This window comes from Triturus cristatus, chromosome 8 (assembly GCF_964204655.1).
Source record: "Triturus cristatus chromosome 8, aTriCri1.1, whole genome shotgun sequence".
Classification (NCBI taxonomy): Eukaryota; Metazoa; Chordata; class Amphibia; order Caudata; family Salamandridae; genus Triturus; species Triturus cristatus.
In genome coordinates this window covers 1,688,041,434-1,688,063,854 of record NC_140591.1, presented here as the reverse complement: position 1 = coordinate 1,688,063,854, position 22,421 = coordinate 1,688,041,434, and the positions used below count along the sequence as shown (strand labels likewise).

At 56.9% G+C, this 22,421-nt stretch overlaps 1 protein-coding gene across 3 annotated transcripts in view; it reads left to right on the top strand.

The window, feature by feature from the left end:
- The window catches only part of LOC146808613 (NACHT, LRR and PYD domains-containing protein 3-like), an 879,818-nt gene that overhangs the window by 531,810 nt on the left and 325,587 nt on the right, over window positions 1–22,421 (top strand). The window lies entirely within an intron of this gene.

The following is a 22,421-nucleotide window of genomic DNA, read 5'->3' as shown; positions in this document are numbered from 1 at the left end:
TCTGCACCTCTCTCTTCTACGTAGGCTGCGAGATATCTCTGCTCTCGGAACTCCACAGCACTCTCTTCTGCGTAGGCTGAGAGATAGCTCTGCTCTCGGCGCTCTGCACCTCTGTTCTGCGTAGGCTGAGAGATAGCTCTGCTCTCGGAGCTCCACACCTCTCTGTTCTGCGTAGGCTGAGAGGTAGCTCTGCTCTCGGAGCTCCGCACCTCTCTGTTCTGCGTAGGCTGAGAGATAGCTCTGTTCTCAGAGCTCTGCACCTCTCTGTTCTACATAGGCTGAGAGATAGCTCTCGGAGCTCCGCACCTCTCTGTTCTACGTAGGCTGAGAGATATCTCTGCTCTCGGGGCTCCGCAGCTCTCTGTTCTACGTAGGCTGAGAGATAGCTCTGCTCTCGGAGCTCCACACCTCTCAATTCTGCGTAGGCTGAGAGATAGCTCTGCTCTCAGAGGTCTGCACCTCTCTGTTCTATGTAGGCTGAGAGATAGCTCTGCTCTCAGAGCTCTGTACCTCTCTGTTCTACGTAGGCTGAGATTGCTCCTCTCTCAGTGTTTTGCACCTCTCTGTTCTACGTAGGCTGAGAGATAGCTCTGCTCTCAGAGCTCTCCACCTCTCTGTTCTACGTAGGCTGAGAGATAGCTCTGCTGTGAGAGCACCGCACCTATCTCTTCTACGTAGGCTGAGAGATAGCTCTGCTCTCAGAGCTCTGCACCTCTCTGTTGTACGTAGGCTGAGAGATAGCTCTGCTGTCAGAGCTCCCCACCTCTCTGTTCTACGGAGGCCAAGAGATAGCTCTGCTCTCAGAGCGCTGCACCTGTCTGTTCTACATAAGCTGAGAGATGGCTCTGCTGTCAGAGCTCTACACCTCTCTACTCTACATACGCTGAGAGATAGCTCTGCTCTCAGAGCTCTGCACCTGTCTGTTCTACGGATCTGAGAGATAGCACTGCTCTCGGAGCTCTGCACCTCTCTGTTCTACGTAGGCCGAGTGACAGCTCAGCTGGCGCAGCTCTGCACCTCTATTCTACGTAGGCTGAGAGATAGCTCTATTCTCAGAGCGCTGTACCTCTCCGTTCTACGTAAGCTGAGAGATAGTTCTGCTCTCAGAGCTCCGCACCTCTCTGTTCTAGGTAGTCCGAGAGATAGCTCTGCTCTCAGAGCTCCGCACCTCTCTGTTCTACGTTGGCCGAGAGATAGCTCTGCTCTCAGAGCTCCGCATCTCTCTGTTCTACGTAGGCCAGACACAGCTCTGCTCTCAGAGCTCCGCACCTCTCTGTTCTACGAAGGCTGAGAGATAGCTCTGCTCTCAGAGCTCTCCACCTCTCTGTTCAACGTAAGCCGAGACATAGCTCTGCTCTCAGATCTCCGCACCTCTCTGTTCTACGTAGGCCGAGAGATAGGTCTGCCGTCAGGGCTCCGCGCCTCTCTGTTCTAAATAGGCTGAGAGATAGCTCTGCTGTCAGAGCTCCCCACCTCTCTGTTCTACATAGGCCGAGAGATAGCTCTGCTCTCAGAGCGCTGCACCTGTCTGTTCTACATAAGCTGTGAGATGGCTCTGCTGTCAGAGCTATACACCTCTCTACTCTACATACGCTGAGAGATAGCTCTGCTCTTAGAGCTCTGCACCTCTCAGTTCTACGGATTTGAGAGATTGCTCTGCTGTCAGAACTTTGAACCTCTCTCTTCTATGTAGGCTGAGAGATAGCTCTGCTGTGAATGCTCTGTACCTCTCTCTTCTGCGTAGGCTGAGAGATAGCTCTGCTGTCAGATCTCCGCACCTCTCTCTTCTACGGAGGCCAAATGATAGCTCTGCTGTCACAGCTCCGCACCTCTCTCTTCTAATGAGGCCTAGAGATAGCCCTGCAGTCAGAGCTCCGCACCTCTCTCTTCTACGGAGGCTGAGAGATAGCTTCTCTCTCGAATCTCCGCACCTCTCTGTTCTGCGTAGGCTGAGAGATAACTCTGCTCTCGGAGATCCGCACCTCTCAGTTCTGCGTAGACTGAGAGATAGCTTTGCTCTCAGAGCTCAGCACCTCTCTGTTCTACGTAGGGCGAGAGATAGCTCTGCTCTCACAGATCTGCACCTCTCTGTTCTACGTAAGCCGAGATATAGCTCTGCTGTCAGAGCTCTGCATCTCTCTGTTCTACGTAGGCAGAGAGATAGCTCTGCTCTCAGAGCTCCGCACCTCTCCGTTCTACGTAGGCCGAGAGATAGCTCTGCTCTCAGAGCGCCGCACCTCTCCGTTCTACGTAGACCGAGAGATAGCTCTGCTCTCAGAGCTCTGCACCGCTCTGTTCTACCTAGGCCGCGAGTTAGCTCTGCTCTCAGAGCTCCGCACCTCCCTTTTCTACGTAGACCGAGAGATAGCTCAGCTCTCAGAGCTCCGCACCTCTCTGTTCTACGAAGGCCGAGAGATAGCTCTGCTCTTAGAGCTCCACACCTCTCTGTTCTACGTAGGCCGAGAGATAGCTCTGCTCTCAGAGCTCCACACCTCTCTGTTCTACGTAGGCCGAGAGATAATTCTGCTGACAGAGCTACGCACCACTCTTTTCTACGTAGGCTGAGAGATAGCTCTGCTGTCAGAGCTCTGCACCTCTCTGTTCTACGGAGCTGAGAGATAGCTCTGCACTCAGAACTCTGCACCTCTCTCTTCTATGTAGGCTGAAAGGTATCTCTGCTGTCAGAACTCTGTACCTCTCTCTTCTACTTAGGCTGAGAGATAGCTCTGCTCTCAGCGCTCCGCACCTCTCTGTTTAACGTAGGCTCAGAGATACCTCTTGTTGGACCCGGCCTCGTGGCGTGGTCCTTAACCCCCCTGGACTGTGGCCGTTCCCCGCCCCGGCCTTCACGGGCCACCCGTCTGAACTGCTCCAAGGCCCTTCACCTGGAACTGCACGTGGTCGCATGCTCCTCATGGCTCCGCCATCTTGTTGGCATCTACGTCACCCCGTACACCAGCCGGCGCGACCCCGCTCAACCCGGCCTCGACCCCAGCGAAGCCCCGACCTCGAGGCACCACGGACTGGCCAGGGGGTGCCGCAGGAACCATTCATCGCCCCCGGCGGAGGACGGTATCGTTGGGACCCCCAACTGTCCTCCCCTCTCGAGGTGTGATCGCCCTGCAAACTCCCATGGGCCTGGCGCCTCTCCTGCTGGGCGTCTGGCCACCTCCACCCGGCCACTCCGCCCCCTTTGGCGCAAGGGTCCGGACATCAAAGGGCTCCAGACCTATATCTGGGGCGACCACACCACAGCTCGGCAGTTGTATCCCGGAGTCGAGAGCCCTGCTGATCGAATCGCGGCTGACCCTACGGAGAAGAACTCTTGTCGGAACCATCACGAGCCCTGCTGACTGCGTCGCGGCTCCCTCTTGTGAACCTTTCCTGAACCACCTGGAACATCGGAGCCCTGCAGACGCCGTCGCGGCCCCACCTCGCTGAGACCTTCCTCGGAGCCCTGCTGACGACGTCGCGGCTCGAGCTGAGCAGAAACCATCTTGAGAGCCCTGCTGATTGAATCGCGGCTCTCCACGAACTGTACGCCAGAGCCCTGCTGACGCCGTCGCGGCTCGACCCCTCCGAGATCGGAGGTCCTCCAGCTTGAGGATAAGAACTGGGCCCCAGGTACCCTCGTACCACATTCCTGCCAAAGACTGTCCCGCTACCCCTACCCTTCCAAAGAGACATTGAGACTTTTGGTGGATCCCTCGATCCCTTCGTGTAAATATTGAACTCGTAACCTTTTATTGATGATAAAGAATTGCTTGTCTTGAGACAACCTCCTTGAGTCCGGTGTGGTGGTGTTACTGTGCTAGTACGTGATAGGAGAAGGATCTCTCAGGAGACTTCTCGGCAGCGCTCGGCTACTTCGTGCAGTGCGAGGGCCCCCCTTGGTGGTCTCACCGACTCCTCGGGGTCCGCCTTCCAACATTTGGTGGCCAGCGACGGGATCCGAGCCGAACGCAGTACGTACCAGCCAGTACCCACTAGCTACCCATCCAAACGAATAGCATCATGAGCAGCCAGGAAAACAACGCGACAATGGAGTTCCAGCCCGAACGGCTGGAAGAATATACGCACAAAGAATTAAAACAGTTCTGCAGAGACAAAGGCATTGCAACCACCAGCCTCGGTACCAAGGAAGAGATGCAGAAAGCTCTGAGGACATGGCTGGAGGCCGGGGCAGGCCCCTCCCAGGAAGAAGGGCCCTTGCCCCTGACGGAGACCACAGCAACCGTACTGACCCCGGCAACCGGAGGACGAAAGAGCCTAGAAACCGGCCACTCCGAAGAAGAAATACGAGAGCGGGAAAAGGTCCGGAGCCACGAGCTAGAGCTCGCCCGACTGCGACTGGACGGCGAACTCCAGCTGGCAGAAAAGAAACTGGCCCTCGAGCAGCTACGCCTTCAAGAAGAGATAGAAGAGAAGAGACGACACCGGGAGTTGGAGGAAAAGAAGCTCACCCTTGAGCACGAGCGCAGCCTCAAGGAGCTCGAGATCAAGGCCAAGAACGGAGGGACCAACACCCCCAGTACGAGAGACACTCTACCGCCTGCCGAGGCCAAAGTACATATCCCGAAGGAGGTCGTCAAGGAGTATTACAAGAATGACGATATCCAACAGTGGTTCAAGGCCTATGAGGTGGCCATGACCTCCCATCGAGTGCCCCGAAAAGACTGGGGCGCAGGCCTGTGGGGGCGATTCCTGAGTGAAGGGCGGGACACGCTGCTCCAGCTACCGGAGGAAGTGATGACCTCCTACGATCACATGAAGGAGGCCCTGCTCACCCGCTACGGGCTAACAGCGGAAATGTACCGCCAGCGGTTCCGAGACTGCAAGAAAATCCCGGGTACCACATGGGTGGAATATGTGGACTTTTTTAGTCGGGCCCTAGAAGGGTGGATCAAAGGCAGCAAAGTAACCACCTACGGGCAACTGGTCGACCTCATCGTGTGGGAACATCTTTCCAACAATTGCTTCGTGGAGCTGAGACAGCACCTCCTCGACATCAAAATGACCGACCCGCGGAAACTGGCCGTCGAGGCCGATCGATGGGTCAACTCCCGGGTCCCCCGGAGCTCAATGGGGGAGTACCAGAGGAACCCCAACGGACCCCCACGCCAGCGCGGTGGGGGGGGAGGGCCGAACAGGAACCGAGAACCTCCCGCTGGGGCCCCCAGGAGCCCCCCTCGAGGGCCACCGCAGCCACATCTCTCCCCGAGCCTAGCACGAAGGGTGGGCCCGGCCCGACCCGGACCACGGCCACCAGTGACCTGCTATGGCTGCCAACAAACCGGACACTTTGCCAGCGACCCGGCCTGCCCTCTGAACCGAAGAAACGGGGCCGGCGGGCCCCCGCCCCGGCAGCTGACAGCCGCCGCCTTGGGGGGAGGAGAAGAGGAAGAAGAGGCCCTCGACCGAGAAAACACTGAGTGGGAGCCGGCAGCCATGCCTGGGTAGCCGGGAGATGGTACCCTGCACCCCCATCCCAACCAACACCCAGAAGTACCGGCAGCAGGTCACGGTCAACGGACAACGGGCCGAAGCCCTTCGCGACACCGGCGCCAGTATCACCGCTGTCCGCTGCCACCTGGTGACCCCTGAACAGATTCTACCGAATGTGCTGTGCCCTGTCCGGACGGCCGACAACAGTGAAAGCCTATGCCAGATGGCCCTGGTCCCCTTCGAGTGGGGAGGGGTGACGGGCCTGCTGAAGGTGACAGTGCGCGACGACGCCCCGGTCGACTGCCTCCTGGGGAACGACTTGGAGAGTTCCCCCTGGGCTCAAGTAGAACGACGAGAGCACCTCCGAATGTTGGGACTGGCTGATTGGGCCTGCGCCATCACCCGGTCCATGACCGCCCAGGCCCCCCGCTCATCCTCGACCTCCGGGACCGCCCGACCCGAGGGGCTCACACCCCCTCCCGCCAGCAGCGAGGAGGAGGCGGACACCGACCCTGGGTCCAGCGAATCCTCCCCCGAAGAGATGACTTCTCCGAGCGCCCTACCAGAGCTGACGCAATGGCAACACGAAGGGGGCCCCACCCGAGAGCAGTTCCAGCAAGAGCAACAGTCCTGTCCCTCTCTCGAAGGGGTCCGGCAGCAGGCGACCGCGCAAGCCAACGGTGACCAGACCGGCACCCACTGGATCTACTGGGCCGAGGGCCTGTTGTACAGTGAACAGAAAGTAGCAGAACTCGGGGCCAGCCGCGTGTTGGTGGTCCCCCTCCGCTTCCGGGAGTTTCTTCTCAACCTGGCCCATGATGTGCCCCTCGCCGGACACTTGGGGCAAGACAAAACGTACAGTCGTCTGGTGACCCACTTCTACTGGCCCCGGATGCGGAGAGATGTGGACAACCACTGCCGGTCCTGCCAGACCTGCCAAGCCAGCGGAAAGACGGGGGGTCGGGTCAAGGCCCCCCTCCAGCCCTTTCCCGCCGTCAGCACCCCGTTTGAACGGGTCGGAATCGACATTGTGGGACCCCTGGACCCCCAAACCGCCCTGGGCCACCGCTTCATCCTGGTCCTCGTGGACCACGCCACCAGGTACCCGGAGGCGGTCCCGCTCAGAACCATAACGGCCCCTGTGGTAGGCCGGGCCTTGATGGGGATCTTCTCCCGAGTGGGATTCCCCAGCGAAGTGGTGAGCGACCGCGGCACGAACTTTATCTCCAGGTACATGCGGTCCCTGTGGCAACAGTGCGGGGTCACATACAAGTTCACGACCCCATATCACCCTCAGGGGAACGGACTGGTTGAGCGATTCAACCGAACATTGAAAGGGATGATCCAGGGCCTGGAAGAACCACTCAGGCGGAAATGGGATGTCCTGCTGCCCTGCCTCCTGTTCGCCTATCGGGAGGTCCCGCAGAAGTCCCTGGGGTTCAGCCCGTTTGAACTATTGTATGGACACCCGGTCCACGGACCGCTCAGTCTGGTCAAGGAGGGCTGGGAGATGAAGCCCCGAGGCGCCCCTCCTGACGTCTACCGATACCTCCTGACCCTCCGAAACCAGACCCGCAAGTTCCGAGCCCTCGCCGAAGCCAACCTCGAGGCCAGCCAGGAGGACATGAAGCGGTGGTACGATCGCAACACTTCTACTGTAGAATTCGAGCCAGGTCAGAAAGTATGGGTCATGGCCCCGGTCGAACCCGGCGCCCTCCAGGACAAGTGGACCGGGCCCTTCAAGGTGGTGGAGAAGAAAAGTCCCGTCACCTACTTGGTCGATCTGGAGTCCCCCCGGAACCCCCTCCGGGTCCTACATGCTAACAGGCTAAAACCCCACTTCGCCCGGACCGAACTGAGCCTGCTGCTGGCGACCGACGAGGGGGGCGAGGACGACTCCGAGCCCCTGCCCGACCTCTTGCAATCCGACATTCACGATGGATCGATCGAAGGGGTCCAACTCGCCTCGTCCCTGACCCCGGAACAGCGCAACGACTGCCAGCGATTACTGCGGGACTACGCAGCCCTCTTCTCTCTCACCCCGGGGGTGACCCACTGGTGCGTCCACGACGTCGACACCGGGGAGAACCCCCCCATACGACACAGAGCCTACCGGGTGCCTGACCGAGTGCGGGCCTGCATCCAGGCCGAAGTAGCGAAGATGCTGGCCCTGGGGGTCATCGAGCCTTCCGACAGCCCGTGGGCCAGCCCTGTCGTCCTGGTGCCCAAGGCCGCAGCTCCCGGCCACCCCCCGGAGTTGCGATTCTGCGTGGACTACCGAGCCCTGAATGTAGTAACCAAGACGGACGCACACCCGATACCCCGGGCCGACGAACTCATCGACCGCCTAGGGGCCGCTCGCTACCTGAGCACGCTGGACCTCACCGCCGGGTACTGGCAAATCCAGCTCACCCCCGGCGCCCAAGAAAGATCCGCCTTTTCGACTCCGGATGGGCATTACCACTTTCGGGTGATGCCCTTCGGAATGAAGAACGCCCCGGCCACCTTCCAGCGACTGGTGAACAAAGTTTTGGCCGGGCTTGAGGCCTTCAGCGCGGCCTACTTAGATGACATTGCCGTGTACAGCAACCACTGGGCCGAGCACCTCCTCCACCTAAAGGCCGTCCTGGCCGCCCTCCAGCGGGCCGGGCTCACAATCAAGGCCAGCAAATGCCAAATCGGCCACGGATCCGTGACCTACCTGGGCCATCAAGTGGGGAGCGGGCAGGTGGCCCCCCTCCAAGCAAAGATAGATGCCATCCAGACCTGGGAACCCCCCACTACCCAGACCGCTGTCCGGGCCTTCCTGGGCCTCACCGGATACTACCGACGGTTTATCCGGGACTATGGGAGCATTGTCGGCCCCCTCACAGAGTTAACGTCCAAAAAGCAGCCCAAGAAGGTACACTGGACACCCCGCTGCCAAACAGCCTTCGACACCCTCAAAACGGCCATGTGTACTGCTCCGGTGCTGCAGGCCCCGGACTACCAGAAGGAGTTTGTGGTACAGACGGACGCCTCCGAGTATGGGATCGGGGCCGTTCTCTCCCAAACTGACGAAAAGGGGCTCGACCGACCAGTGGCCTTCATCAGCCGGCGACTACTGCCCCGGGAGCAACGCTGGAGCACTATTGAGCGCGAGGCCTTCGCTGTGGTGTGGGCCCTCAAGAAGCTCCGGCCCTACCTCTTTGGCGCCCACTTCCGGGTCCAGACCGACCACCGGCCCTTGCAATGGTTAATGCGAATGCGGGGCGAGAACCCCAAACTGCTGCGATGGTCCATCTCGCTACAAGGGATGGACTTTGACGTCGAACACCGGCCCGGCAATGACCACGTCAACGCCGACGGCCTGTCCCGCTTCTTCCGCCTTGACGAGGAGAATCCCCAAGGAGATGGGTGACTCTCCATGCCTTCGGCTGGGGGGGACGCCTGTTGGACCCGGCCTCGTGGCGTGGTCCTTAACCCCCCTGGACTGTGGCCGTTCCCCGCCCCGGCCTTCACGGGCCACCCGTCTGAACTGCTCCAAGGCCCTTCACCTGGAACTGCACGTGGTCGCATGCTCCTCATGGCTCCGCCATCTTGTTGGCATCTACGTCACCCCGTACACCAGCCGACGCGACCCCGCTCAACCCGGCCTCGACCCCAGCGAAGCCCCGACCTCGAGGCACCACGGACTGGCCAGGGGGTGCCGCAGGAACCATTCATCGCCCCCGGCGGAGGACGGTATCGTTGGGACCCCCAACTGTCCTCCCCTCTCGAGGTGTGATCGCCCTGCAAACTCCCATGGGCCTGGCGCCTCTCCTGCTGGGCGTCTGGCCACCTCCACCCGGCCACTCCGCCCCCTTGGGCGCAAGGGTCCGGACATCAAAGGGCTCCAGACCTATATCTGGGGCGACCCCACCACAGCTCGGCAGTTGTATCCCGGAGTCGAGAGCCCTGCTGATCGAATCGCGGCTGACCCTACGGAGAAGAACTCTTGTCGGAACCATCACGAGCCCTGCTGACTGCGTCGCGGCTCCCTCTTGTGAACCTTTCCTGAACCACCTGGAACATCGGAGCCCTGCAGACGCCGTCGCGGCCCCACCTCGCTGAGACCTTCCTCGGAGCCCTGCTGACGACGTCGCGGCTCGAGCTGAGCAGAAACCATCTTGAGAGCCCTGCTGATTGAATCGCGGCTCTCCACGAACTGTACGCCAGAGCCCTGCTGACGCCGTCGCGGCTCGACCCCTCCGAGATCGGAGGTCCTCCAGCTTGAGGATAAGAACTGGGCCCCAGGTACCCTCGTACCACATTCCTGCCAAAGACTGTCCCGCTACCCCTACCCTTCCAAAGAGACATTGAGACTTTTGGTGGATCCCTCGATCCCTTCGTGTAAATATTGAACTCGTAACCTTTTATTGATGATAAAGAATTGCTTGTCTTGAGACAACCTCCTTGAGTCCGGTGTGGTGGTGTTACTGTGCTAGTACGTGATAGGAGAAGGATCTCTCAGGAGACTTCTCGGCAGCGCTCGGCTACTTCATGCAGTGCGAGGGCCCCCCTTGGTGGTCTCACCGACTCCTCGGGGTCCGCCTTCCAACACCTCTACTGTCAGAGCTCTGCACCTCTCTCTTCTACGTAGGCTGAGAGATGGCTCTGCTCTCGGAACTCCACAGCACTCTCTTCTGCGTAGGCTGAGAGATAGCTCTGCTCTCGGAGCTCTGCACCTCTGTTCTGCGTAGGCTGAGAGATAGCTCTGCTCTCGGAGCTCCACACCTCTCTGTTCTGCGTAGGCTGAGAGGTAGCTCTGCTGTCAGAGTTCCGCACCTCTCTTCTAATGAAGCCTAGAGATAGCCCTGCTGTCAGAGGTCCTCAACTCTCTCTTCTACAGAGGCCGAGAGATAGCTCTACTCTAGGAGCTCCGCACCTTTCTGTTCTACATAGGCTTAGAGATAGCTCTGCTCTCGGAATCCGCACCTCTCTGTTTTGCGTAGGCCGAGAGATAGCTCTGCTCTCGGAACTCTGCAGCTCTCTCTTCTGCGTAGGCTGAGAAATAGCTCTGCTCTTGGAGCACTGCACCTCTGTTCTGCGTAGGCTGAGATATAGCTCTACTCTCGGAGCTCCGCACCTCTCTGTTCTGTGTAATCTGAGAGATAGCTCTGCTCTCGGAGCTCCGCAACTCTCTGTTCTGCGTAGGCTGAGAGATAGCTCTGCTCTCGGGGCTCCGCAACTCTCTGTTCTGCGTAGGCTGAGAGATAGCTCTGCCCTCGGGGCTCGACACCTCTCTGTTCTACGTAGTCTGAGAGATAACTCTGCTCTCGGAGATCCGCACCTCTCAGTTCTGCGTAGACTGAGAGATAGCTTTGCTCTCAGAGCTCAGCACCTCTCTGTTCTACTTAGGGCGAGAGATAGCTCTGCTCTCAGAGCTCCGCACCTCTCTGTTCTACGTAGACTGAGAGATAGCTCTGCTCCCAGAGCTCTTTTCCTCTTTTTTCTGCGTAGGCCGAGAGATAGCTCTGCTCTCACAGCTCTGCACCTCTCTGTTCTACGTAAGCCGAGATATAGCTCTGCTGTCAGAGCTCTGCATCTCTCTGTTCTACGTAGGCAGAGAGATAGCTCTGCTCTCAGAGCTACGCACATCTCTGTTCTACTTACGCCGAGAGATAGCTCTGCTCTCAGAGCTCCGCACCTCTCCGTTCTACGTAGGCCGAGAGATAGCTCTGCTCTCAGAGCGCCGCACCTCTCCGTTCTACGTAGACCGAGAGATAGCTCTGCCCTCAGAGCTCTGCACCGCTCTGTTCTACCTAGGCCGCGAGTTAGCTCTGCTCTCAGAGCTCCGCACCTCCCTTTTCTACGTAGACCGAGAGATAGCTCAGCTCTCAGAGCTCCGCACCTCTCTGTTCTACGAAGGCCGAGAGATAGCTCTGCTCTTAGAGCTCCGCACCTCTCTGTTCTACGTAGGCCGAGAGATAGCTCTGCTCTCAGAGCTCCACACCTCTCTGTTCTACGTAGGCCGAGAGATAATTCTGCTGTGAGAGCTCTGCACCTCACTGTTCTACGGAGCTGAGAGATAGCTCTGCACTCAGAACTCTGCACCTCTCTCTTCTATGTAGGCTGAAAGATAGCTCTGCTGTCAGAGCTCTGTACCTCTCTCTTCTACTTAGGCTGAGAGATAGCTCTGCTGTCAGAGCTCCACACCTCTCTCTTCTGCGGAGGCCGAGAGATAGCTCTCCTGTCAGAGCTCCGCACCTCTCTCTTCTAATGAGGCCTAGAGATAGCCCTGCTGTCTGAGGTCCTCACCTCTCTCTTCTACAGAGAGCGAGAGATAGCTCTACTCTAGGAGTTCCGCACCTCTCTGTTCTACGTAGGCTGAGAGATAGCTCTGCTCTCGGAATCCGCACCTCTCTGTTTTGCGTAGGCTGAGAGATAGCTCTGCTCTCGGAACTCTGCAGCTCTCTCTTCTGCGTAGGCTGAGAAATAGCTCTGCTCTTGGAGCACTGCACCTCTGTTCTGCGTAGGCTGAGAGATAGCTCTACTCTCGGAGCTCCGCACCTCTCTGTTCTGTGTAATCTGAGAGATAGCTCTGCTCTCGGGCTCCGCAACTCTCTGTTCTGCGTAGGCTGAGAGATAGCTCTGCTCTCGGGGCTCCGCAACTCTCTGTTCTACGTAGGCTGAGGGATAGCTCTGCTCTCAGAACTCTGCACCTCTCTCTTCTAAGTAGGCTGAGAGATAGCTCTGCTGTCAGAGCTCTGTACTTCTCTCTTCTACTTAGGCTGAGAGATAGCTCTGCTGTCAGAGCTCCGCACCCCTCTCTTGTACTGAGGCCTAGAGATAGCCCTGCTGTCAGAGCTCCGCACCTCTCTCTTCTACGGAGGCCGAGAGATAGCTCTGCTCTCGGAGCTCCGCACCTCTCTGTTCTGCGTTGGCTGAGAGATAGCTCTGCTCTCAGAGCTCTGCATCTCTCTGTTCTACGTAGGCTGAGAGATAGCTCTGCTCTCAGAGCTCCGCACCTCTCTGTTTAACGTAGGCTCAGAGATACCTCTTGTTAGACCTGGCACCTTGGCGTGAGTTTCCCTTCCACTTTTTTGATGGTGTGCCTCGATGTTTTGCTGGTGTTGTCCGCTCAGGGCACTGCGCCACGGCTAATCCGTGCCGCAGTGCAAGTGCTCCCTAGGTAAAGTGTACCTGTAATTGATGTTCATGATTGGCTTATTGGATTTACTGTCAGTCCCCAGTAAAGTGCACCAGGGGTGCCAGTGCTTGTGAATGCCAATGCTGCTGGTGGGCTTGCAGCGCTGGTTGCGCCACCCACAGAAAGCGGCCTTGTAAAATGTGTCTAGGGTCGGCCACCGCAGACCCTGCGTGCAGTCTGGGACTGTCGCGCTGACTGCGCAAGTGCCCCCACTTGCCAGTCCCTAAACCTTCCCTTACCTACATATTAGTCACCCCTCTGGTAGGCCCAAGGGCAGGGTGCATTGTAGGCATAAGGTAGGACATGCCCTGATGTGTGTGGCATGTCTTAGTAGTGAATTACAGCCATTTTCGTTTTTCACTATTGAAAGCTACCTGCTCTCCATAGGCCAGAATGGGCTTCTGGAGTCACTACACGTTGTGGCCCCAGTGGACTCAGAGAGCATGGTAGAATGTCAAGTTTAGTATGCCTGAACTCAGAATAATAAAATACTTCTTGTAGTCAAGTTTATTTTAATATCCTGGGTTTGTAAATACTACTTTTAGAAAGTTAGTATTTACTGACCTGGCCATTTCAGTCCGCCTCTGCTGTGTGTGTGTGTTCTGCCTAGCAACAGTAAGGAGCAGGGTTGGGGAATCCCCAGAGACAGGTTGGCTGCCAGGGGGTGGGTAGAGAGATTACACCAGGATGGGTGGGAGGAGTACACCTTGACTCTTGAATAGACCTGTGCTCTGCCACCACAAAGCCGGCTCCGCCCCCTGTGGAGCGGCTGATGTCTCTGCCCTGCTGCTGAAAGGAAAGAGCAGAGTCACCATAACAAAGTGCTCCAGAACTGGACTGGGCCAGGCCCAGGCCCCCTGGCGCTAAAGAACAAAAGAATCACTGTATAAAAGTAGGAGCCTGGCTCCTAAGAAATCAGAATCCTGTTTTACCACAAAGAACCTCTGCCCGACTAGAAGGAGAAGAAGACGCTGGAGGAGCTGGCCTGCTGCTTGCCTTGCTGAGAAAGGAGAGGAAGAGACTTGCTGAAAAGACTTTGCTGCTTTGTGCTTGAACATTCTCCAAGGGCTTGATCTGAGCTTGCCCCCTGAACTGAACCCCAGGACCAGTGGGTTCTCTGTGCTTTTGCTCGTCCTCCCATTCGAGCCGTGTGTGCATCCCGCCGGAAAGAGACTGCGCCCCTCATCGCCCCTCCTAGGGCAGTGACACTCAGGAGCTTGCCTGCCTCAACCCCGTGAGAGCCCCGCTCCGTCCGGAGCCGCTCTCTGTCCCCGGGCTAGGTTGCCTGCACCCCTGTCACCGCCTGCCACTGGAGCACGCTGAAAGCGCCGTCACCCCTCCCGCCGGAGTCCTTCCACCGATCGTGATCTTCGCCGGGTCACCAGCTGCACGGACCGTGCCCTGTGACCCCGCTTCGTTATCCTTGGAACACCCCCTGGCCACGCCGCCCCCGCTGTGGAGACCCCCCTGCACCGCCGTGCTAAGGGTCGCTGGCCGAGCCTGCCTACTTGCCCACACCCGCTGATTGAGGACCCAAGAACACTTCCCAAGCTGAGTCGCGCCGACCGGTGCCGACCCTCCACATCACTAAAGGAGTTCCAGTATCGGGCTCGGGGCCCGCACCGCCTTATTTCCCCGTTATCCTCACCGCACCGCACGCCCGTCTCACCTCCCGCCGCCCCGGAGCTGCCGGGAAGAGCTGTGCACGGCGCAGACGCGCCCACGACAGATGCGTGAGCCGCGGTAGGCCTGAAGTAAGTCAAGACTGGAATCCCCCCAAGTGACATTGGTAAAAGACTAAAGAAGTACCCGCTTAAAGAACTGCTTGCCTGCTTTATAACCTGGTGGCATCCAAACAACGTTACTAGTCTTGTGATAAGTCTGCATATTGAGATAACTATTTTTATATAAAGGAGCGTATTTTCACATACCTAAGCCTGGTGTCCGTTTCTGGGGGGATTGATGTGTTTACTGTGTGTGTGATTATAATTGCTTAACCAACAACGCCTGAAGAATCGCCTTGGCTGCTCACGCCACGCACCTAGAGGGTGAGCAAGGGTCATTCCAAAAGGGGTTATCCTTTGCCCTGACGTGGAGGAGAGGGTCCCTGCTTGACACAAGGACATCCTTGCGCCAATCAGAGATCCCCGACTCTAACACCTCTACTGTCAGAGCTCTGCACCTCTCTCTTCTACGTAGGCTGAGAGATAGCTCTGCTCTCGGAACTCCACAGCACTCTCTTCTGCGTAGGCTGAGAGATAGCTCTGCTCTCGGAGCTCTGCAACTCTGTTCTGCGTAGGCTGAGAGATAGCTCTGCTCTCGGAGCTCCACACCTCTCTGTTCTGCGTAGGCTGAGAGGTAGCTCTGCTCTCGGAGCTCCGCACCTCTCAGTTCTGCGTAGGCTGAGAGATTGCTCTGTTCTCAGAGCTCTGCACCTCTCTGTTCTACATAGGCTGAGAGATAGCTCTGCTCTCGGAGCTCCGCACCTCTCTGTTCTACGTAGGCTGAGAGATATCTCTGCTCTCAGGGCTCCGCAGCTCTCTGTTCTACGTAGGCTGAGAGATAGCTCTGCTCTCGGAGCTCCACACCTCTCAATTCTGCGTAGGCTGAGAGATAGCTCTGCTGTCAGAGCTCTGCACCTCTCTGTTCTACGTAAGCTGAGAGATAGTTCTGATCTCTGAGCTCTGCATCTCTCTACTCTACTGTTGGACTTGGCCCTTCTGGCCGGTTCACCCCCGAGACTTTTTGCTTTTTATTGGTGACTTGATGTAGTGCTTTTTGGTTTCTGCGCACTTTACCGCTGTGTCCCAGGGTAAAGTGCGTGCGTGTTGTGAGGTTGGCCTGCCCTCCCATAGGAATGCATGGGGGAATGTATGTGTCCTGGTAGTTCCTGATGCGTGGGGTGTGCAGGCCCGAGTTTGGTATGTGCGGACTCGTGTGATTGAATGCTGCTCGATGATGTGTGCGGCGTGCATGTACCTAGTGTGGAAGTGCCACTTCTAGAAGTGGGCACTTCGGTGTGCATTATGAAATGTATGGCTTGTCTGGCGATTGGCTGGTGGAGGTCATGTGACGGGCTAGGGATTCCCCAGAGTCAGGAGGAGTCACCCAGTGGTGAATGGGAGTTTAGCATGTTGATGGCTGGGGAGGAGTGTACCTGGGTCCTGAATAGGACAGGGCTTTCCCCACACAATGCTGGCTCCGGCCCCTGTGGTGCGTCTGATGACCCTAGCCCTGCCAGTGAATAGGGAGAGGGGCTGAGCAAAACAAAGTGCTCAGGAACCTGTTGTAACTGGTTCGCCCCTTCCCTGCACCTTCAGACAAAGACTTTTACTGTATAAAAAGGGGCTGTGTCCCCTTACAATTTGTTCTCTTCCAGGATCCAACTTGAGGGGGGCCTGCTGCTGCTGGGCACCAGGAGAGACCGCCACTGGGGACTGCCTCCCTGCTGGAGGGCCCTGTGAGCTGGCCCCTGGTCCCAGTCTTTGCCCCCCTGCCTTTGGAAGACTTTTTGTTGCTGGACTTTGCGCTGGTTCTCCCCTAAGCGCCTGGAAGCGCTCTTTGTTTTACTTGTAGCGCTGGGAGCTCTTTGCTTGTGGCCCCAGCAGCGCTGCGGTGGTTCACGGGGGGAACCCCGACGTAGGGATCTTCCTGTTTGGCCGAGATCGAGCGGGAGCCCACCCCGCTGACTATGCCGGTTTTCGTTGACTGATCTTCGCGGGTGCCTACCCCGCTTATTTTTGTGGTTTCTATTGCGGGAGCCTGCCTGCCTGCCTGCCGCGGGTGCCCACCCCGCATTGTGTGCCCAGAAGACGGGAGCCGACCCCGGGTTGCGAAACCTGCAGTGCGGCCGCGCTGCCTGCGGCGACCCGGAAACAGAAGAAGTCCGGCCTTAGTGGGGGTGGGGGTGGGGCCGAGGCCCGGAAGAGAAGCGGACGGGAGCCTACCCCGCGCTCCAGTGAGGACGTGCGGCGACTTCCCCTGCAGGGCTCTCGCAAGTGGGGAGAGCCCTGCATACCTGAGAAGCCCCGCGCCGAGAGAAGAAGCGCCGCCTGAGTCCCGGTGAGTGGGGGCAGACTGGTTGTGTTCAGAGCGTTAGTGCACTCCGCACGAGTACCGTGGGTGCCGGTCCCAGACCGGCTGATCTTCTAAGCGGCCCCCGCTTCTGGCGCAGGCCCGTTGCTACCGAGAGCCTCGCTCCGCTCTCCAACGAAGGGGGCAGTAGTGTTAGAGCCTGTGAGGCTCCAAACGGGGCGCATTGGTTTCTGAGCCCCGTGTCTCTGACGAAGGGGCAAAGTATTGGTTTCTCGAGCCCCGTGAGGCTGCCAGGTGAAACGAGGCATTAGTAAGGCCCAGAGCCCGGTGAGGCTCCAACGTTGGCCCCAGTAACATTGCCTTACAGCTGCCCAGCACTTAGTGGCAGCTGCCACGTTTAGGTTGGGGATATTTACGTTTTGGCCTGCGCAGCTGGCGCAGCTTGACTGGGACAGAGCGTCCTAGCCTGGACATGGCCAGTTGGCCTAGGGACTGCCACAGGTGGTGGCGTATGTGAGTTCTTGCGCAATTGTGTTCCTACCTGCACCTCTGAATGTGTTTTTATGCGTCATGTGCCATTCTTTACACCGCTGAATGTATTTTATGCATCATGTGTTTTCCTTCCCCACACCTCTGAATGTTTCAGGCATCATGTGTAATGTGCGTTTACCCCTACAGGTATTGTGATACTTAGGTGGTTGTTTGTTTTCTCCTAGTACAGGTGGTGCTAGTGAGGTTCTAGTTCCCTGCGTGACATTCTCCTAAAGTGGTTAGGGTTGCGTAGGTGGTACTTTCTGGTTACCAGTAGTTACTGGTTGTGTGTTATATGTGTATTTTGTGCTACAGTAATTTTATATTCTAAAAGTGCTCATTCCTGACAGTGGTCCATGTGGCCCTGTCCCCTGTACATATAATCCTTTGTAAATTCTGCCCGTTGTAAAGTGTGTGTTTTTATCTAATGTGTTGTGTATAATACAAAGGCTATTTTTATAGAATACCTTGTGTGGAGTTTCCTTTGTGGTGGACCTTGGGTGTTGTTGCTGGGTGCGCGCGCAAACGCTTTACACCTTGCCTCAGAGATAAGCCTGACTGCTCGTGCCAAGCTACCAAGGGGGTGAGCAGGGGTTATCTTTGGCGTGTAACTCCCCTGCCCTGACTAGAGTGGTGGTTTCTGCCTGGCTTTGGCGCAAGCCCTAGCCAACCAGAAATCGCCAGTTCTAACATCTACTTAGGCTGAGACATAGCTCTGCTCTCAGAGGTCTGCACCTCTCTGTTCTATGTAGGCTGAGAGATAGCTCTGCTCTCAGAGCTCTGTACCTCTCTGTTCTACGTAGGCTGAGATAGCTCCTCTCTCAGTGTTTTGCACCTCTCTGTTCTACGAAGGCTGAGAGATAGCTCTGCTCTCAGAGCTCTCCACCTCTCTGTTCTACGTAGGCTGAGAGATAGCTCTGCTGTGAGAGCACCGCACCTCTCTTCTACGTAGGCTGAGAGATAGCTCTGCTCTCAGAGCTCTGCACCTCTCTGTTGTACGTAGGCTGAGAGATAGCTCTGCCGTCAGGGCTCCGCACCTCTCTGTTCTACATAGGCTGAGAGATAGCTCTGCTGTCAGAGCTCCCCACCTCTCTGTTCTACGGAAGGCCGAGAGATAGCTCTGCTCTCAGAGCGCTGCACCTGTCTGTTCTACATAAGCTGAGAGATGGCTCTGCTGTCAGAGCTCTACACCTCTCTACTCTACATACGCTGAGAGATAGCTCTGCTCTCAGAGCTCTGCACCTCTCAGTTCTACGGATCTGAGAGATTGCTCTGCTGTCAGAACTCTGAACCTCTCTCTTCTATGTAGGCTGAGAGATAGCTCTGCTGTCAGTGCTCTGTACCTCTCTCTTCTGCGTAGGCTGAGAGGTAGCTCTGCTGTCAGATCTCCGCACCTCTCTCTTCTAATGAGGCCTAGAGATAGCCCTGCTGTCAGAGCTCCGCACCTGTCTCTTCTACGGAGGCCGAGAGATAGCTTCTCTCTCGAATCTCCGCACCTCTCTGTTCTGCGTAGGCTGAGAGATAGCTCTGCCCTCGGGGCTCGACACCTCTCTGTTCTACGTAGTCTGAGAGATAGCTTTCCTCTCAGAGCTCAGCACCTCTCTGTTCTACGCACGGCGAGAGATAGCTGTGCTCTCAGAGCTCCGCACCTCTCTGTTCTACGTAGACTGAGAGATGGCTCTGCTCCCACAGCTCTTTACCTCTTTTTTCTGCGTAGGCCGAGAGATAGCTCTGCTCTCAGAGCTCTGCACCTCTCTGTTCTAAGTAAGCCGAGATATAGCTCTGCTGTCAAAGCTCTGCATCTCTCTGTTCTACGTAGGCAGAGAGATAGCTCTGCTCTCAGAGCTCCGCACATCTCTGTTCTACTTATGGCGCGAGATAGCTCTGCTCTCAGAGCTCCGCACCTCTCCGTTCTACGTAGGCCGAGAGATAGCTCTGCTTTCAGAGCGCCGCACCTCTCCGTTCTACGTAGACCGAGAGATAGCTCTGCTCTCAGAGCGCCGCACCTCTCCGTTCTACGTAGACCGAGAGATAGCTCTGCTCTCAGAGCTCTGCACCGCTCTGTTCTAGCTAGGCCGCGAGTTAGCTCTGCTCTCAGAGCTCCGCACCTCCCTTTTCTACGTAGACCGAGAGATAGCTCAGCTCTCAGAGCTCCGCACCACTCTGTTCTACGTAGGCCGAGAGATAGCTCTGCTCTCAGAGCTCCGCACCTCTCTGTTCTACGTAGGCCGAGAGATAATTCTGCTGACAGAGCTACGCACCACTCTGTTCTACGTAGGCTGAGAGTTAGCTCTGCTGTCAGAGCTCTGCACCTCTCTGTTCTACGGAGCTGAGAGATAGCTCTGCTCTCAGAACTCTGCACCTCTCTCTTCTATGTAGGCTGAGAGATAGCTCTGCTGTCAGATCTCTGTACCTCTCTCTTCTACTTAGGCTGAGAGATGGCTCTGCTGTCAGAGCTCCACACCTCTCTCTTCTACGGAGGCCGAGAGATAGCTCTCCTGTCAGAGCTCCGCACCTCTCTCTTCTACAGAGGCCGAGAGATAGCTCTACTCTACGAGCTCCGCACCTCTCTGTTCTACGTAGGCTGAGAGATAGCTCTGCTCTCGGAATCCACACCTCTCTGTTTTGCGTAGGCTGAGAGATAGCTCTGCTCTCGGAACTCAGCAGCTCTCTCTTCTGCGTAGGCTGAGAAATAGCTCTGCTCTTGGAGCTCTGTACCTCTCTGTTCTGTGTAACCTGAGAGATAGCTCTGCTCTCAGAGCTCCGCAACTCTCTGTTCTGCGTAGGCTGAGAGATAGCTCTGCTCTCGGGGCTCCGCAACTCTCTGTTCTACGTAGGCTGAGGGATAGCTCTGCTCTCAGAGCTCCACACCTCTCTGTCCTTCGTAGGCTGAGAGATAGCTCTGCTCTCAGGGCTCCACACCTCTCTGTCCTACGTAGGCTGAGAGATAGCTCTGCTCTCGGAGATCCACACCTCTCAATACTGCGTAGGCTGAGAGATAGTTCTGCTCTCAGAGATCCACACCTCTTCATTCTGCGTAGGCTGAGAGATAGCTCTGCTGTCAGAGCTCCGCACCTCTCTCTTCTAATGAGGCCTAGAGATAGCCCTGCTGTCAGAGCTCCGCACCTCTCTCTTCTACGGAGGCCGAGAGATAGCTCTGCTCTCGCAGCTCCGCACTCTCTGTTCTGCGTAGGCTGAGTGATAGCTCTGCTCTCAGAGCTCCGCACCTCTCTGTTCTACGTAGGCTGAGAGATAGCTCTGCTCTCAGCGCTCCGCACCTCTCTGTTTAACGTAGGCTCAGAGATACCTCTACTGTCAGAGCTCTGCACCTCTCTCTTCTACGTAGGCTGAGAGATAGCTCTGCTCTCAGAGCTCTGCACCGCTCTGTTCTACCTAGGCCGCGAGTTAGCTCAGCTCTCAGAGCTCCGCACCACTCTGTTCTACGTAGGCCGAGAGATAGCTCTGCTCTCAGAGCTCCGCACCTCTCTGTTCTACGTAGGCCGAGAGATAATTCTGCTGACAGCTACGCACCACTCTGTTCTACGTAGGCTGAGAGTTAGCTCTGCTGTCAGAGCTCTGCACCTCTCTGTTCTACGGAGCTGAGAGATAGCTCTGCTCTCAGAACTCTGCACCTCTCTCTTCTATGTAGGCTGAGAGATAGCTCTGCTGTCAGATCTCTGTACCTCTCTCTTCTACTTAGGCTGAGAGATGGCTCTGCTGTCAGAGCTCCACACCTCTCTCTTCTACGGAGGCCGAGAGATAGCTCTCCTGTCAGAGCTCCGCACCTCTCTCTTCTAATGAGGCCTAGAGATAGCCCTGCTGTCAGAGGTCCGCACCTCTCTCTTCTACAGAGGCCGAGAGATAGCTCTACTCTACGAGCTCCGCACCTCTCTGTTCTACGTAGGCTGAGAGATAGCTCTGCTCTCGGAATCCACACCTCTCTGTTTTGCGTAGGCTGAGAGATAGCTCTGCTCTCGGAACTCAGCAGCTCTCTCTTCTGCGTAGGCTGAGAAATAGCTCTGCTCTTGGAGCTCTGCAACTCTCTGTTCTGTGTAACCTGAGAGATAGCTCTGCTCTCAGAGCTCCACAACTCTCTGTTCTGCGTAGGCTGAGAGATAGCTCTGCTCTCGGGGCTCCGCAACTCTCTGTTCTACGTAGGCTGAGGGATAGCTCTGTTCTCAGAGCTCCACACCTCTCTGTTCTTCGTAGGCTGAGAGATAGCTCTGCTCTCAGGGCTCCACACCTCTCTGTTCTACGTAGGCTGAGAGATAGCTCTGCTCTCGGAGATCCACACCTCTCAATTCTGCGTAGGCTGAGAGATCGTTCTGCTCTCAGTGCTCCACACCTCTTCATTCTGCGTAGGCTGAGAGATAGCTCTGCTGTCAGAGCTCCGCACCTCTCTCTTCTAATGAGGCCTAGAGATAGCCCTGCTGTCAGAGCTCCGCACCTCTCTCTTCTACGGAGGCCGAGAGATAGCTCTGCTCTCGCAGCTCCGCACTCTCTGTTCTGCGTAGGCTGATTGATAGCTCTGCTCTCAGAGCTCCGCACCTCTCTGTTCTACGTAGGCTGAGAGATAGCTCTGCTCTCAGCGCTCCGCACCTCTCTGTTTAACGTAGGCTCAGAGATACCTCTACTGTCAGAGCTCTGCACCTCTCTCTTCTACGTAGGCTGAGAGATGGCTCTGCTCTCGGAACTCCACAGCACTCTCTTCTGCGTAGGCTGAGAGATAGCTCTGCTCTCGGAGCTCTGTACCTCTGTTCTGCGTAGGCTGAGAGATAGCTCTGCTCTCAGAGCTCCACACCTCTCTGTTCTGCGTAGGCTGAGAGGTAGCTCTGCTGTCAGAGTTCCGCACCTCTCTCTTCTAATGAAGCCTAGAGATAGCCCTGCTGTCAGAGGTCCGCACCTCTCTCTTCTACGGAGGCCGAGAGATAGCTCTACTCTAGGAGCTCCGCACCTCTCTGTTGTGCGTAGGCTGAGAGATATCTCTGCTCTCGGAACTCTGCAGCTCTCTCTTCTGCGTAGGCTGAGAGATAGCTCTGCTCTTGGAGCTCTGCACCTCTGTTCTGCGTAGGCTGAGAGATAGCTCTACTCTCGGAGCTCCGCACCTCTCTGTTCTGCGTAATCTGAGAGACAGCACTGCTCTCGGAGCTCCGCACCTCTCTGTTCTGCGTAGGCTGAGAGATAGCTCTGCTCTTGGGGCTCCGCACCTCTCTGTTCTACGTAGGCTGAGAGATAGCTC